Source organism: Heterocephalus glaber, unplaced genomic scaffold (assembly GCF_053883595.1).
Source record: "Heterocephalus glaber isolate CG9 unplaced genomic scaffold, H.glaber_assembly_v1.0 deba00000071, whole genome shotgun sequence".
NCBI lineage: Eukaryota > Metazoa > Chordata > Mammalia > Rodentia > Bathyergidae > Heterocephalus > Heterocephalus glaber.
The window spans coordinates 8,247,431-8,263,921 of record NW_028258137.1 but is presented as its reverse complement, the minus strand read 5'-3'; the positions used below and the strand labels follow the sequence as shown (position 1 = coordinate 8,263,921).

Sequence of the window (16,491 nt, the reverse complement as noted above, 5' to 3'; positions counted from 1 at the left end):
GAAACATACTTATTGTAGTCAACCTCTGTTGGCATACTTCGCATACTTTGATGGAAGCTCCACAATTTGAATTAACACATTTTATCCAGGCTTTTGGTGGAATTTGAAAATACTATTTTGACAGAACAGGGCCGAAATGAGATCCTCTCAGAACATTTAAGGCGACACATGGATATGTTAGTGTCTGGACATACATCTCATTTGACATTTCCTGCTCCTTGGAAGAACCCATTCCAGAGTTTCTTGCAAGAAAGGCTGGGGACTTTCATTCAACCAAGAGCTCAGTTGGGTGTAGGAATCCACGTTGCCATGACTCATATTGTTTCTCCAGCCAGCTCCTTGAAAGACCCCGTGTGTGTATGTGTGCGTGTGTGTGTGTGTGTGTGTGTTGTATGGTTCTGGCCTGCGAGGTACCTCAGGAGAAGCTCTGCCCTCTCATCACATGGGCAGCCATCAGCAAATAGTTACTGTGGAGTGCAAAGATAAATTGAACATTTTCCTTGCCAGTGGTACTTACTCATGGTTTTGAGAATGAGACAGGGCCACATACAGCTGCAGAGAGGGCTGAGTTCAGGTGCGGGAGAGGACAGAGGAGCAGGGCCCAAAAACATCAGCACCCTCGGCGTGGGGAATCAAGAGAGTCTCACATGGGCAGTCACAGTCAGAGATGCTGGAAAGATAATGGGATTTTTCTTCCCTTCAGAGAAGGGAGGGAGAGGGCTTTCCAAGCAGGTGCACGAATGTGAGCAAGCTCAGGAAGCCTGAGGACACTGACACAGCCAGGGGACAGCTTAGGGTCCCACATGACCATCATATCCAGTCTATTCAGGGAGAGGGGCTGTGGGCGAGGGTGGGAGACAGTAAGTCTGCAGATGGTGGGAGAGGTCACAGCCTTCTTTGCCGGTAATGGAGCCATTTCAGGCTTTGGAGAAGAGGAGACCTAATCATCCACCTTCATCAAACAGGGTGGTATTTTTAGAAGGGTCTGGTTCCTGAAATACTTCAATTCCTTTTGCCTCCCTGGCTCTTCTCCTCTCTTCTGCCTGTTCTTTGAACTGAAAGAGTCTCAGGACTATATTCAGCCCTCACCAATAATAACATGAAACAAAAATATCCCATGGGTTTGAGACTTGTGAGTGTTCTGACTGTTCACAGCAGAGCCTTTGAGAGTCCCAGTGTGGCGACTCCCCCAACCTATGTAGTTTTTTGGTAGCTTTTTGATGAGTATAATTGGGCCTGACTTTTGCCCCTCTGTGGCTTGTCTACTCTGAGAACTGAAATGCATTCATTCCTTGCCTCTTCATCTCTTACTGAAGCAGAGAAGTCACTGAAGCGCCCCCAGCAGGGAGGTCAAGGGGTTGCACACTCCCCTCTCTACAACCCAGAGGATCTGGGGATGGAAATTCCTTCCTTCAGGATTGGACATGAGCCAGAAATATGGTCCCAGCAGGGTTTCCCTCAAGGAGTGGGTGTCCATCAACCTCGGTGGGGGGATTATTATAACAACGACATCATTAGCCTCGAGTTCTGTTTTTCCTCTGGGTTCCTACCTTTTGTTTCCTTTAGCCAGTGAACATTGGCATTTGCTCCACTACTTTCTCCTGAACCCCGAGTGGTATGATCCTCCCTTTTAGCTTTGTCCTACCGGACACTGGAAAATAGTATATCCTGAGCCTGAGTCCTCAGAGTCAAAGTCACTGGGTGGCCAGCAATACTCTAAGCCCAGGACCATGTGGTGACACTTATTCAGTTCCTCATTTACTTCTCTCTGCAAGAGAAAACTCTAATCCCACTTCCAGACTCATAAGATACTTGGAAACTGAAGGGGAAACGGCAGTGTGCAAAGCTTGGCTCAAAGACATGATCCGGCACTGTCAGAGCATTCCTTCTAGGCCTTCTCTAGATCTCACTGGACTTGGAAGTGGTTGGAACCCTGACATTCTGAAAGCCAGGCCTCCCCACACTGAGTGCTGCCTGTGACATGCGCATGCTCCTTAACTCAGTCTGCTCCTGTTCCTATTCCTCCACTTTCTCATCTCTAAATTGGGGATTCCGGTAGTTGTTATTGGGGAATTAAATAGGACAACACACAACCAATGCCTAGCAGATTGTGCTTAGGAAACTGGAACATGCTGGCCCAGGTAGCACCAGTAAGTACTGCATGCCATGCTAAGTAGGATTGAATCAGTTTGGAGCCACCCTTCCACCTTTATTTTTTACAAAGCAAATATGTTTTCAGACTCTGCATCAAGCTATAAGATAGATTTGAAGAAGCTAAGGACATCTGGTAATGAAGTTCAGGTCAGCGAAGTTTCAGAGCTTTTTTTTTTTTAAGGAATCATTATTTCTTGGTGCTGTGGTCCAGTATCCTGTTTGTCTGGTCCTGGCAGGTACTGGAGCAAGCACTTCCCTTTGATGCTGTCCCATTTCACCTTGACTGTGGATATTGCTGCCCACTTCACAGATGGGAAGTCTGAGGTTCAAAATGATAAATACCCACAAGCTCTAGCTTAAGGTTAGCCTTAACTCAAGGTGAGTTCATTCCCAAGCCACAGTGGCAGCTTGTGACTTGATGTACCTTCCACACCCCCCATCTCCTGTGTGGGGTTCCTCCCATACCCCAGTGATTGGTACGCACGGCCGTGCCCCCCCATGAATCCACACCTGGGTGGAAGACAGGTCTCGTGTACTTGGCTTAGCACTCAGGGAAGGACTGAGGTGACAGCAAGACCACAAGCCAATAAATACACCCCTGTTTATGTAATGTGCGACCTGGGTGTGATTGATGAGTGTGTTGCTGACCTGGGTGTCACATGTTGGTGCCTAATCCTGGTCTCTGAATGACTGTGAAGACGAGGCCAAGTCATTTCTCAATTTGGGGGAGGGTTCAAAGCTTCTGAGAAGAAGAACACAACAGAAATTCAAGGTGTGAAATTCAAGGTGTGGTCTCGGAGTCATTTTATGTAGCACCTTCTCCACTGTGTCTTCTCATTACGTGAAATAAGAGTATCATTCACCTTCTCCTCCCTCCTGTCTGAGTCTTCAAAGGAAGCTTTACAGACTGCCTTGAAGGAAGGCTTCTGAGAAAGCCTGTGAATGATTGCTTTGCTGTCCCAGGCCTCCGCCATTTCTGCACTGTCGTTGAGAGGGCACCAAGAGACACCCATGTTTCCCCAGCAGTGTTCATTGTCCACAAGGTGCCACTGACAGGGATAGATCCTCCTGTTTCCCCTGGCAGTAACCTGTTTGATTCATTCCAAATCCTACTTGAGGTCTGCAGCTATTCTGGGGAGTTGACAGGTCTGACTTAAACCAATGAACTTAATCTTCCTGTGGAATGTAATAGCTGGAATTCATAAAGATCACAGTGTCACCTAAAATTATCTCTCCTACACATTGCACCATTGGAAAACACAACTTGGCTCCAAAGTGTCTTGTTTTTTAAGTGAGTTAGGGCACAGAAAAGGGGCTGCTGCGATTGAGGATGGCCAGGGTGGTTCCTCACTGTGTAGGATCTGTGCTCAGCACTTTCTGTAGGTCGGTTCCCCCCACCACTCCGGGAGTGGAGTGCATTATAATTTCCATGCTAAGAATGAAGTGTAGAAGTACAGAGTGTAAGTAGCTGGCTGTAGTCACACAGCTACTCAGCAATGGAACTGGAACCCCTCACAATCTGCTTCAGAAGCCTGTTCTCTGAACCAGGGTGTAAGAGACATTCCTGTCCCAGGCAGCAAGTTGGTTGCAGAAGTGGAATCTAAACCGAGGTTCTCATTTTCTATCCCCTCTGGTCCTACGGAAGGAGAAAGGACAGGACCTTTTGGAACTAGACGGACATAACAAACAGTTTCTCCTGACCCTGTCCTTCCTGCTGTGCCTTCAAACCGAGGTTCTGGATGACAGCCACAGAGCAGTCATCAAGAGCCATTGGATTAAGCCTTTTCCAGTTAAATTGCATCTCCTCGATGTCAGGATCTCTGGATACAGAAAGTGCAGTAATCAGTAGAAACTCAGTGTGTGCTTCTTTGGTTTTTGTTTTGTTTAATTTTTTGGTTATTGAAATAAGTAAAATGTTAAGCGTTCCAGACATTTCAAGGCTCTCTCTGACACCTGGGGTCCTACAGTCTGGGCTAAGGCGATTCTCCCTGACTCTCCTCCTCTTCAGCCCCTTTGGCTGCTGAAGACTCTTAGGACTCTTTCCTCTCCCAAGACAAGTCACCTAGGACCCTCCCTTCACTCTGGAGATTGGGGGGCGGCTTAGGGGACAGGGATCCTAAGGAGAATTGCCTTCCACATCTCAGAAATTTAGGGTCATATCCACTCATTCATGAATTGGTAGGCTCATTCATTCACTGATTGATTAGATGATTGATTTATGGAGCTCTCATCCTTTGGCTGTCATGGAAAACTAAGCACTGGAATAAAATAATAAAGGAGTCAAGTGCAGAGAGGCCCCTACCTTAAGAGGACCTCCGTAACCAGGGGGAAGCAGACAAGGAGCAAGTAAGCCAGCCAGATTAAATAGGGACGGGGTGAGTGCCATAAAGACATTGCACAGAGCCTGTGGGAGTGAGTGGAGGGGAGAAGAACGCCGACAAGACCCTTTCAATGAGGTGAGCCTTGAATGGATTAAGCCAAAGCAGCCTCCGTGGGGCTGGGTCTTGGGCACTGCCAGCACGGGGAAGACAAGCTCCTTGTCCCCAGGCAGAACAGAGCTTGGCTTCTTCGTGGGCTACAATGAAAGAGCAGCCCATACATGGCATGGGGACAGTGGTGGGTGCCAGCTAGGACTTTATTCGAAAGGGGTAAAGGAAGCCACTGAAGGGCTTTCAGCAGTGCAGTGGCTGAATCCAGTGATGGTTTCCAAAGACCCATCTGACTGTTCAGAGAGCAAACGCTGAGTGTGCAGATGACAGCCCATGACCTCAGGCTGGCGCAGGTCCCACTCTAGGACTGCCAGGATTCCCCGGCCACCCCCCCATGTCGGGAAGATTTTTTTGCCACTACAACTAGGGGGTAGCATTCTGGAGTCAAATGCTATCATCTCTGAAAGACAAGACAGGGAAAGCATGACACACTGACCACAGCCGAGGTGTCTGTGGGTGCTTTGGGACCCTCGGCTTGTTCCAGACCCCATGTGTGATGCCTCAGGCTTCTTTAATGTCCGCTGGTAACTAACTGAGCATGGGGCTCTAAAGAGAGCTATTCTGGAAATTCTGCATCTCATTTTTCAACTGGAAGGACAGAGAAAAGGAGCTGGGTTGCAGATCTTGGAAATCTGTGCCCACCTGCTGTCTGCCCCCGGGACCTCCCCAGTCTTACTTCCCCTTCCAGCCCCACTCACCATCCGCCACCCTCCCTGGAAGGAAGCTACATCCACACAAGGGCTCCTTCCATTTCAGGACCCGGGGTTCCCGGATGTAGGTGGAGAGCCCCTCCCAGGGCCAAGGAGTCCATGCCCTGTGTGCTTCCTGCTGAAACATATCCATCCTCCCCTACTTACTTGATCCCCAACCATTATTTAGTCCTCTACAAAGACCCAGATGTTACTTTCTGTATAAAAAGAATGATGATAGTGGTGATGCTGATGGTGGCAGTGACGACAGTGATGGTGTTACCAGTGGGTGACATGTCCTGAGCACTTATTTTGCCTCACACAGTGTTCGTGGCTCTTCACAGGTGATACTGCTTTGAATCTTCACCTCAGCCTCGCAGCCTGGTGCTGCTACTGTCTTTGTTTCACATGTAAACTGAGGCAGGGGATTCAAGCGCAAGCAATATGGTTCCCAAGGCTGATCTCTTAATCCACCAGCAGATTCGGGCACCTGGCTGTCTTATTGTTACTCTGCTTTTGGCGGGGTAGGGGAATGAAATCAATGAGGTCAGCACATCTGGTAGCAGACACAGGTCACCACCTTCATTTATTTTCACTTCCCTCTTCACTGCCCTTCCCGCTCATGCCCTCTTTATGCCACCCACCTGTCCTGCCCTGTCCTGCCCTGTCCCACTGTCCTGCCCAGTTCTACCCAATGCCTCTGTGGCTTCTTTGCTTCTCCCCTGCAGTGCTTGCTGTCCTTGCTTTCAGGTACAGGAAGCTCCCATGCATCCTGCTGCTCCCTCTCCTTTCCTTTCTGGCCCTGAGCACTGCTCTTGGTGCAGCCTCTGGCAGCCCTTCCCCTCTCAGTGGTCCAGGAGAGAGGGCAGGCTCCCCCCACCCCCTTATCCTAGGCCATGTCCTATCTGGCAGTGCTCTGGAAAGTCCTGACCTAACCTAGGGTAGGGAGGGAAAGTCACCCATGTCCTGGGTGATTGGATTCCAGAGTGATGGCCTGGAAGTTAGCAATGCATTCTCCTCCTTCACCAACCTGGGAGACCCTTACTGCACCTCCCAGATCCAGGCTCCATTACCTTTTACATTTTTTCTTTCCAGTCTTTCTTTTCTATATCTTATTTTATTTTGTGTTCCATTTTTTTCTTCAATTGCCATGGAACTGTATATGCAATTTAAGGTATTTCAGCCACATTATTATGGGATCACAAAGACCTCAGATACTGTACTGTATGAAGATATGATGCCATCAAGTATAGGATGTGTGGTTTTATGTTCTGCTAAGATAGGGAAAAACATTGTCAACTAAACAGTGATCCAAAGCTCTTTTCTCTCTCATAACTTAGTTCATATCTATTAAAACGGCTCTTTGGACTTATTTAGACATAGATGTATCACATATCAGACCAATTCCATGCTATTCTGCCAACACAGCATTTGGGTTACAATACTGAATCAGACCAAGTGTGATGTCCTGAAGATATTTCAAATGTCAGCTAATCTTGGTGTGGTTGGCACCACCAGTATGCTTATTTCTACTCACATGAGGAGCTGTGCCCAAGTTCTTAGGGAAAAAAAGGAAAAAGCCACTTCTCTATATGAATGAGAAATGATCCACCTTTTATGGCTGCAAAATCACAGGGTGTGGGCACTGGACTTAACAGCTTTCTCATCCGCAAGCATTTAGACGTCCACAGGCTTCCCTGAGGTCTAGTTATAGTGCTCATGGCATTGTGCATTTATGGTTGTGATGCTGCAGTAACCTCAGACAGGCTGGGCTGATAGAGAAGCCCAGGAGCCTGGCCTTGAGGAGGAGGACCATTGTGCAGTCCCACGACAGGGCAGAAGACAGGAAGCAGCCAGACAGGGGCCTCTGCCTGTAAGCTGGACAGCGGGAGACAAAGGAGGGAACCAAGGATGCGGCAAGCATATCCCGTGTCTTTTGCAAAGATGTAAACGTCTTTTAAATAACCAGTGATGATGATGACAGTGATGACACAATGATGTTGCTGTTGACAGTGTTGATGATGAGGTTGATATCAGTGGGTACTGTGTACTGAGAACTTGCTTTGTCCCTTGCAGTATCTTTGGCTTTTTCTCTGCAAGGACACACTGTGCGGTCAGTGACATTGCTGTTTCCATTTCACATGCAAATCATCCAATCACATGATCCTCACAACTCAAAGATGTTACCATCCTCCTCTTGTAGGTGAAGAAATTGAGGCTCAAAATAAGCTGAAGAGTACAGGCAGAAATGGGGGTGGGTCAAGCCCTGATTCCTTTCATGACCCTGATAAGAACACTGCCTGTGGTCTCCTCAGTGGACCTGAACAGTGAGAACTGTGAACTCTGTGACTCTCCCTGGCTCCTATCCAGGAGCCCCCAGGCAGCTGGTGAGTGACATTCTGACTCACTTGGAGGTGACCAGTGTGAATGACAGTGCTGACTCTGAGGCGAGCTGCCAGGCCTGGGACCTTGAGGAAATAAATTCCATTCTGCGAGCCTCAGTTTCCCCATCTACCAAGTGGAAATGAGTAGAAGTAACTGCCTCAAAGACTTGTTGTGGGGATTAAATGAGATCAGTGCTTAGGAGAGACTCTGGTATTTGCCAGGCTTCTAGTCAATGTCAGTGGTTACCACTGTTGATGGTTTTAGCTGCCTTCACCTATGGGCTTATGAGGCAGAGAGTCTGATGACAGCCTGGGAGTGATCCACACTGGAGCTCCGTAACTCCAAGGTCAGCCTTTGACTTTGATTGTAAAGACCCATGCCAGTCCCAAGAACTGCCAAGGAATCCTCACGGCCAGCAGTGCTCCTGAGGGTCAAGCCCAAGGACATCCTCACAGCCTGTGACCCACAGTGAAAGTCATTTCTGGTGGAGTAGCTGCTGGGGAGGCCCTGGATCATTGGGCAGGAGGAACCAGAGTAACAAACCAGCTCCCGGCAGCTCCGGTGGCAGCAGTGATTACAGCCAGGGAGAAGCTAAGTTCTGGAGGCTTGTGCTGTCTCCAGGGAACACACTAATTGAGAAATAACATCCATAAAAATAATTCAATACTAGTATGTAAAACTAAAAACAATAACCAAGTGTGACTGGCTGTCTAAGAATTAAGCAAAGTAAGATGAAGTCTCTTTCTCCATCGGTTGCTCCCTGTGAAGGCAAAAGAGGCTGCGGGAATGCTGGCTCCTCCTGCCTCCGGGGGCAGGTGCCACCTTCAGCTGCAGAAACTCTCTCTTCTCAGCAGCAGCTTTCAGCTCCTTGCTCAGAGTGTTTCTCTGAGCAGCAGCTGCAAAAAGAGAAATTTGGTTAAGGCTGTTTCTAGGGGTGCAAGGTGATCTCATGCTGGAATACACAACCCCACAACCAGTGGAGTGCTGGTAAATGTTTAGCAACCGGCGCTCGGGAAAAAAAATAAACAAACCATGCCTGTATGCATATGCACATACACATGAAATTAGTACAAACTGCAAGCATGAAGCCTGTGTGGCCCATAATTCACAAAGGTTGATACTATACATAGTATTGTCTGATAAATGCGTGATAATTTTCACCAGTTGCTTTTTGCAGATTTTTGCCATACTACTGCATCCATTGCCAAACCATTGTTGCAGTGTGTGATTGCAGTGTGTGTCTCCAAAATGAATATTGCTTGATGTTTTCATTTGCTTTAGCGAGGAAGGTGAAAGCGAAACAGCTAAGATGTGTGTGGGAACTTCACTTACTCATACTGACACAACTTCTGTGCTGTATTTCTCCAGTATTTTATGCTGTTTATAACAAAGCGTCTATAGACATGACATACTTTTTAGTTTCATCTCCATTGGTAACATTTGCGTCATCATTTTCTTAAGTCTAGGCACTCAATGGAAGTATGAATCACACCCTGATTCGTAGGGATTGTCTCTTTCCATCGCATAAATGATTCCACCATGGACAATTTTAAATTGCATGATGTCACGAAATGTGGACTTAGAAAAAGATGTGTATCCTTATATATTATTTCTACCAGGCACACACAATAGACCTTAAAAACCTAGATAATAGTAAAGCATAATAATAATTTAAGTCGTTTTCAATATTTTTATTTTTAGTATAATTTAACTGTAAGGTTATATAATTTAGGTTTTTTCTTTTTAATAGCTTTTTTGAGATATAATTTATAGACATTATAAGAAGCCCATTAAAAGGGTACAGTCGGGCCGGGGATTTAGCTCAGTGGTTTCACTGCCTGCTGCGCAAGCACAAGGACCTGAGTTTGATCCCCAGTACAAAAACAAACAAATAAACAATAAAAGGGCACAATCACAGGGTCATGCGGACTTCATCACAATCTGGTTCTAGAACATTCGTATCCCCCCAGAGAAACTCTGTACCCACAGTGGTCAATTCATCACATCACTCTAGCACTGTTTCCTTTAAAGAGCCTAAGGTAATCTTGAAAGGGGCCTCCTCTTCCAAGCCTTCCATGAGGCAGGGCATTTCTCCCAGAAGCAAGCAGCAGGCTTCCTGTAGTCACGTCTAGACCAGTGAACCCACTGCAAAGGAGAGAGGCTACTCCACACATGAGTTAGCCATTGCCATAGCAAACCACTGTAAAACCTCCGTGGCATATGGCAGCAGATTCCACTCTCACCATCTCCTGATTGTCACTGAACTTGGTTTAGCTCCTCTAAATTCCCTGCTCAGGAAGTGGCTGAGGAATGGCTGCTGTGGGCTGCACTAGCCCAGGTGTGTCCTTCTTACGTGAAGGGTAGAAACGGAAAATAGAAACACAGGAAACCCAGAAGCGGCTCCCTGTCGCTCTGCTTCTTTCTGGACTAAAGCAAATCATACGGGCAAGGGGCACTGCAATTTGCATGGCAGAAGGCATGGGTAAGAGAATAATGAGCACTTAGCTCCAGAAGAAAGACACTGCTCCACCCCGGCAGAGACCCTGGCTGCCCAGCCGGGAATCTTTTCCTCCTTTGGTGTCCAGGCGGCATCATTAATTCCTGTGAGCTGCTGATTCCCTTCCTGCTTGCAGTTAAAATGCAGTTCCATCTACTCCTCAATCTTGGGATGGTACAGCACATTGCCCTCCCCTCAAGAATACAAACTGAACATTCACTTTCCTTATTTTTTTAATCCAATTTTGCCTTCTAGAGACCCAGATATGACTTCATTTTTTAAATAAAAATTTGCAAGTCGTTAGCCCATAATGATGAAATGAATTGATTATTAGCACAAAACACCGCCCTAATGTATGATAGGTAACCTTTATTGTTTAAATATTATGCAGTGTGGTCTTATAACACCAACAGTTGTGAGGTTTTTTTCAGACAATTCAGCCATTATGGAAATGACTTATGATTTTACTCAGAAATGCAGTTTTTCCCTGCAGTGGGATAAACATTACCTAGAAGAGTTCCTAGGAGGAATCCACGTCAGAAACAATGTCATTTTGATATGGAAAAGGACATGAGACAGGAAGGGCTCAGAAAGCCCCAAGCCATATAGAACAATTCTTAGGGAGTTGGGCCTTTGACTGACCAAGGGCTGGATGGGAAGATGACTGTGGCCTGAAGGTTTGTGCCGCTCTGAGTTCATCTCGTAAGAGGCAGTCTTTGGGGGTGATTAGGTCTGAGGCCGGAGCCCTCCCAGTGGGATCCATGTGCTTGGGAAAGAGGCCCCACAGCACTGCCTTGCCCCTGCCATCGTGTGAGGACACAGCAAGAAGACCAGGGAGGGATCCAGGAGGAAGTGACCCTCAGCAGACCCTGGATCTGCTGGTGCCAGGATTCCAAACTTCCCAGCATCCAGAAGCGTGAGGGATACATTTCTGTTGTTTACAGTTTATGACATTTTGTAATAGCAGGCCAAAGGATAAATCCTTCTACCTGTGTCCCCTTGGAAAAAAATGCATAAACTCTCTTAATATCAATTTCCCCATCCAGCAGGCTGGTGACTAATATCGACCTTGTAGGGCTGGTGTGAGGTCTTCATGTGGTCAGAGCAAAGCCTGCCCACAGGGAGCCCTTGGCACGTTATAAGTGCTACTGTCATTACTCCTGTTGTCACACGGGTACTCTTGCTGTTCTTACCAGCTCCACTATCTTGGTGATCCTCGGATCACAGGTACAGCCCCATGCCTCTGGGCAGTGAGCCCAGGCTGACCCTGTGTAGTGCAGAAGGTGCAAGCCCAAGGCTCAGACTGGCACTGTGGCTGCTGGCACCTGTCTGCCCTCGGCTGGTCAGCAACCAAGAAACGACTTTCCCTTTGTGTATTAGCTCTGTGCCTAGCCGACTGCAAAAACCCTTGGTGGACCAACTAATCTCATCACCACCCTAAAACATTTTGAGAAATCCCTCACAAGTAGGAGTTGGAGTCTTCAGGCTGACTGAGGGCTAGCAGTTTCTCCAGCCAAGCCCCAATTCTGCACATTTGTGGTTCAGCAGATCCTGTTTGGGGAAGATGGTGCTGGTGCTGGAGAGCTGATGGGGATGGTCTTGACAATGATAGTAATAGCTGTTTAAACTTACTGAGTGTTCAAAAGGCACCGGATAGCATGGTAAGTGCTTTGCAGGATTTTTTCCATGTACCCTTCACAGATATTTTCTTTGTACCTGTGAGGACACTGAGGGAAGTTACTCCATAGAACTTACCCAAGATCTGAAATAGAGGCATTGCCTCCAGGAATCCCAAGCCCTGGGAGCTGGCTCTTCAGCTCATGCCCTCCTGTCTGTCTGGCTGCTTCTTGGATGAAGAGGAGCGGAGGAGCCCTGGAATTCTGATGACCACCTGACTGCAACAGAGTTTTCTTCAACCTCCATCTCTATTGTGTGCTCACAAAATCTGCAGTGTGTCCAGCCTGCAGCCCACTGACTGCAGACATGTTATAATAAAAACTATTTTATAAAAGGAAGGCTTTTTTTACTTATATACATTAACTGTACTATGTATTTTATATACGGGCCAAGGCAATTCCTTCTTACCCAATCTGTCCCCTTCCTTGAGCTATAGGTTGGACACAACTGAGAACCTGAGCCTTTAGGCCACTACTGAGTCTTCAGGGTTCTAAAAAAGAATTCTGCTGGCTATGGTGGCCCATGCCTATAATACCAGCACTTGGGAGGCTAAGGCAGGGGGATCATCATGAGTTCAAGTCTAGCCTGGGCTACATAGTAAGTTCAAATCCATCCTGGATTTCTTGGCAAGACCCAGTCTCAAAAAAAAAAAATTCAGGGGTCTTCTTCTCACATAGGGGTCTGGGAAAATGCTCTCTGAAAGCACCAGGCCTCACTTGCCAATTTAACACTGTTTTTTTATCCTGGCTCTTGAATTATCATTTCTTTACTTAAGAAATACTCAGCCTACATTGGACATAGTTTTGGGAATTCAGTCTAGTGGGCAAATTTCTTATGTTTCTCAAACTCATATTCCTCACCTATAAAATAGGGACAACAATGACATCTGCCTAATATCTTTGAGGATGGAATGAGACATTGTAAATAAAATCAAGTGGCTGGACTATAGTAAGTACCCAGTAAATACTGGCTGCTATTAGTATTATTATTACTGCTATTACTTACCAAATGAAATTAAAAATAAGGCTCAATTAAGTAAATAAAATGAAACATAACTGATGAAAAAGAAAATAAGATGGCATTTAAGAAAGGCAGAGAGCCTTTTATATTTAAAGATTCCCAATACCTCCCTGTGGCTATTCAGAGGCTCCATATAGTAATTTAGGCTGGCAATGAAAATGATTCTTGCTGTCTCTCCAGTTACCACATTTAGAAACACTCTTTGCCTTCATTCTAGAATGTTTTTTACCTTTCATAAAGTTTAGCTAACTGCTGTAACCAACAATTGCCAGAACTAAGGTTGATTTCTTGTTCAAGTAACAATTATTGCAGACATTCAGCAGCTGGTGATTCAGGGACACAGGCTTTGACATTTTGTGCTTGGCCACCCCCTAGAGCCTCCACCTCTTCCACTGGATCCTCAAAATCCAGCCATCAGGAGAAGACAAAGCACAAGACTCCTAGGAAATAAATCAGGGAGATCACTTTCTTCCATTTTCTATTGGTCAGAGTTCATCATGTGATGATACTGGGCTGCAAAGGTGCCTGGGAAATGTAGTCCAGGGTGCCTCTGGGAGATAAGGAAAATGTTTCAGCAAACACTTTGCCTCCTCTGCCTTGCTATCTAGTGTTGATTGCTTACTATATTGCTTTTAAATTGTGTGGTCTTCTGTAAATGACACTATTTTTATTTTGCCTTTTGGAAAAAATTATTGTTCTTATTCATCACAAATATATGTGTTTATTAGTATCACTGCAGTGTATTAGAGCCTTCCCTTGGCTAGGAGCCAAAGTATGCTTCTATTCCCAGCTCAGCCATGCAGCCATTCATTGCTTTGTGAACTGAGGCTGGTCAGTAAGTGTCTTCGATCTCAAATTAATTTATCAATAGAACTGAGGAAATAGTACTGCCCTACCTACCCTTTTGAGTGTGGATAAAATAACATAATCTGTGCGATGTGAGAGACCCTTACCAAGAGCACCTGCTGTAGGGAAGAAATGTCCCAAGACAGCCACCTCCAACCTCAGTAGGATGCCAAAGTTAAAGAGCTTTATCTGATAACCATGCATTGCATTATACAAGGTATGCATTTGTGAAGTGCTAAAATGGTAAAGTAAATAAATAAAAATCAGAAATAAAAAGGTAGCCCTGACAGACACAAGGTTGTAGCATTCCCACAAATTCCTAACATGGATCCTTTCCCATTGCCCTCCTTGTTGAGATCTCTCCAGGCAGCATGGTGTCAAGTCAAGGGTGCCACATCACATGACAGAGGCTCTGTTCTGCTTCCCACCTGGCTGCCTTTCCAGCCTGAGCCTCCGGTCACATCAGTATTCCAGAATACCTGTGAGCTCCTCCGGGAATGGAACTGTCAGTACATGGGACTGAAATAAGGAGCAAATAATACCACATCATCATCTCTGTGGTCAAAAGAACCACTCGGGCCATGAAGGATCTTAGCTCATGGAATTGGAACTTGTCCTTTGTTTGTAAGGACACTGAGCCTCAGAGAGATGGATGGCATGCCCGAGTTAAGGGCCACGAGAGGACAGCTGGACCCGAGCAGAAGGGTTGTGACACGAGGCTGGTGCCTGTGTCAGCCCACAGCCCCGTGTCCGTGAGGTACAGAAATGAAGACTGTGGGTTGAGGAATGGCTCTCTTGTCACTGTAACCGAAACTGAGATTAGGCTCTGGGTGTGTAGGGTCAAAAAGAGTAGGCGTCAGGCTTAGATTGATGGTGCTTTTCAAAAGGGGGAGGAAAAAAAAAATCTTGCTTTTCTCTAGTTAGAGGTCACATGTCAGAAAAGCTAATCACAGAGCCAGAGGGACACCAAGAGGTAATTGACAAATGAAAAAACTAGGGAAATGAGGGAACAAAAGGTATATTATCATTAATGTGCCACATTTCGTGATTTCTTTCTGACCTGGGAATTATTGTGTACATCCTGTACTTGTGTCCTTAGGCAGAAGGCATCGTATCATTCACAAGCTCAGCTCCATAGTACATCCCTCCCCACCCGAAGGGAGGTGTGTGTGTGTGTAAGAGACTTACAGTGATTCTTTCCCTATGGGGTTTTCTTGAAACATATATATTTTTAATTTCTCACCATCTCAGGGGTAAATAAATATATTAAAATAAGCTATGGGATGTATAGCAGAGTATAACAATGATAAATGATGTTGTGTGTAATTTTTCTACTATTAACATAAAGTAATATAAACTGAAGGACACTAGTCTATTGAGAGACTTAGAAGCTAATGTTCCATATCAGATGCGGCCAATGTCAGGACTGAATACAGATTAGGCTGTGTCCTTTTCTCCCCAGGGGAATTAAAGTTTGAGACACCACTAGCTGCCAGGGGTTTTATGGCATTTTGTTGGGGCTGGTGGTGCCTTTCTTGGTCTATTAATTCAGGAGCTGTAAATGACAATGCGAGCAAAATGCTTTTCCAGTGGGATGCATTTCATTTATGTGAGCTTGTATCGCCTATACCTCGTCAATCCATTTTGTCACAATAAGTGTTTTTAAATTGTGTAGATTACCTCCACTTCATTATGGTCCCTGGCATTTGTGTCTCATGCAAGGCTATTATGTAAAGTTAGGAAATATTTAAAACTCTGCTTTTCTAAAGAAAAGCGGAGGCAATGAAGAAAAGTTCACCTGGAGTTAGTCCCTGTCTCTTTTCAGCAGAGTTCAGGGGCAAGGTACACTTGGCAAGGAGGAATGAAAATCCCCAGGTAGCCACTCACAAAAATCTCTCCTTTTTACTTCCTGGTGTCCACCTGGGTTCGTGAATGCATGTTCAGACATAAGTGATTGCTGGATTTTTAAGAATTCAATGTTTAAGATTTTCTTGTGAAGATGATATTCTCCCCAGTGATCCAGTCTGAAACCTGGAGATATTTTGTTTTGTTTTCAATAACATTTTTGTAACATCTCATTTAAGAGCTCACAACTCCACTCCAGTTCCTTTCCAGATCTGGAGCAGGACAGCGAGGCCCAGAGTGTTAGTAGGGGCCGGGGTTTTGTCCAAGGTCACAGAGCTCCCCGAAGACCCGGCCTAGCTTTGAACACCGGATTCTCTGGCTTCTCTGGCACTTAGTTTGTGCTGCTTGCAGCTACCTCCTTTCCCTTCTCTTCATGTCTTCTAAAATCACACGCTAAAGGAAATATGGAAAAAGACAAAGGAAAGGGGGAAGTGGATGCGTCATTGGGAGAACACATCTAATCCACTGTCTTTGGCTGTGCTGCTCGGCAGAAGCTGCCACAGTTACACCCAAAGTGAAAAAATTAAAGATGCACATTGGTTGAACTTGCAATCACATATGTTAGAAAGATCTCTGTAGGAATGAATATTTGTCCTTGAAAGCCTCTTGGATCTCAAGCAGGAGTGGGGGCCCTCCTGCATGTCTGGAATTCGAAGATCAGGGTTCCAGTGACCCCTTCTTCCCTTCACCCCACTAAAACGAGCCGAAGGGAGCGGACACTGGGTTTCGCCATGTACATTGTTATCCTTCGGGTTGGCTGAGATGATACATTTATCATGGTTCATAAATTTTATCTTTGCACTAAAAACAGGGTTAGAATATCTTCAAT

General features: G+C 45.9%; 1 protein-coding gene across 4 annotated transcripts in view; it reads left to right on the top strand.

Moving 5' to 3' along the window:
* Wwox (WW domain containing oxidoreductase) overlaps positions 1-16,491 on the top strand; it is a 930,576-nt gene that overhangs the window by 560,254 nt on the left and 353,831 nt on the right. For 2 of the 4 annotated variants that reach the window (XR_015450909.1, XR_015450905.1), the window contains exon 8: positions 1-16,491. This exon is cut by the window's left edge and continues 268,638 nt beyond it; it is cut by the window's right edge and continues 117,815 nt beyond it. The exons of the other annotated variants lie outside the window; for them this stretch is intronic. The gene's annotated coding sequence lies outside the window, so the exon portion shown is untranslated. 4 annotated transcript variants of the gene reach the window in all.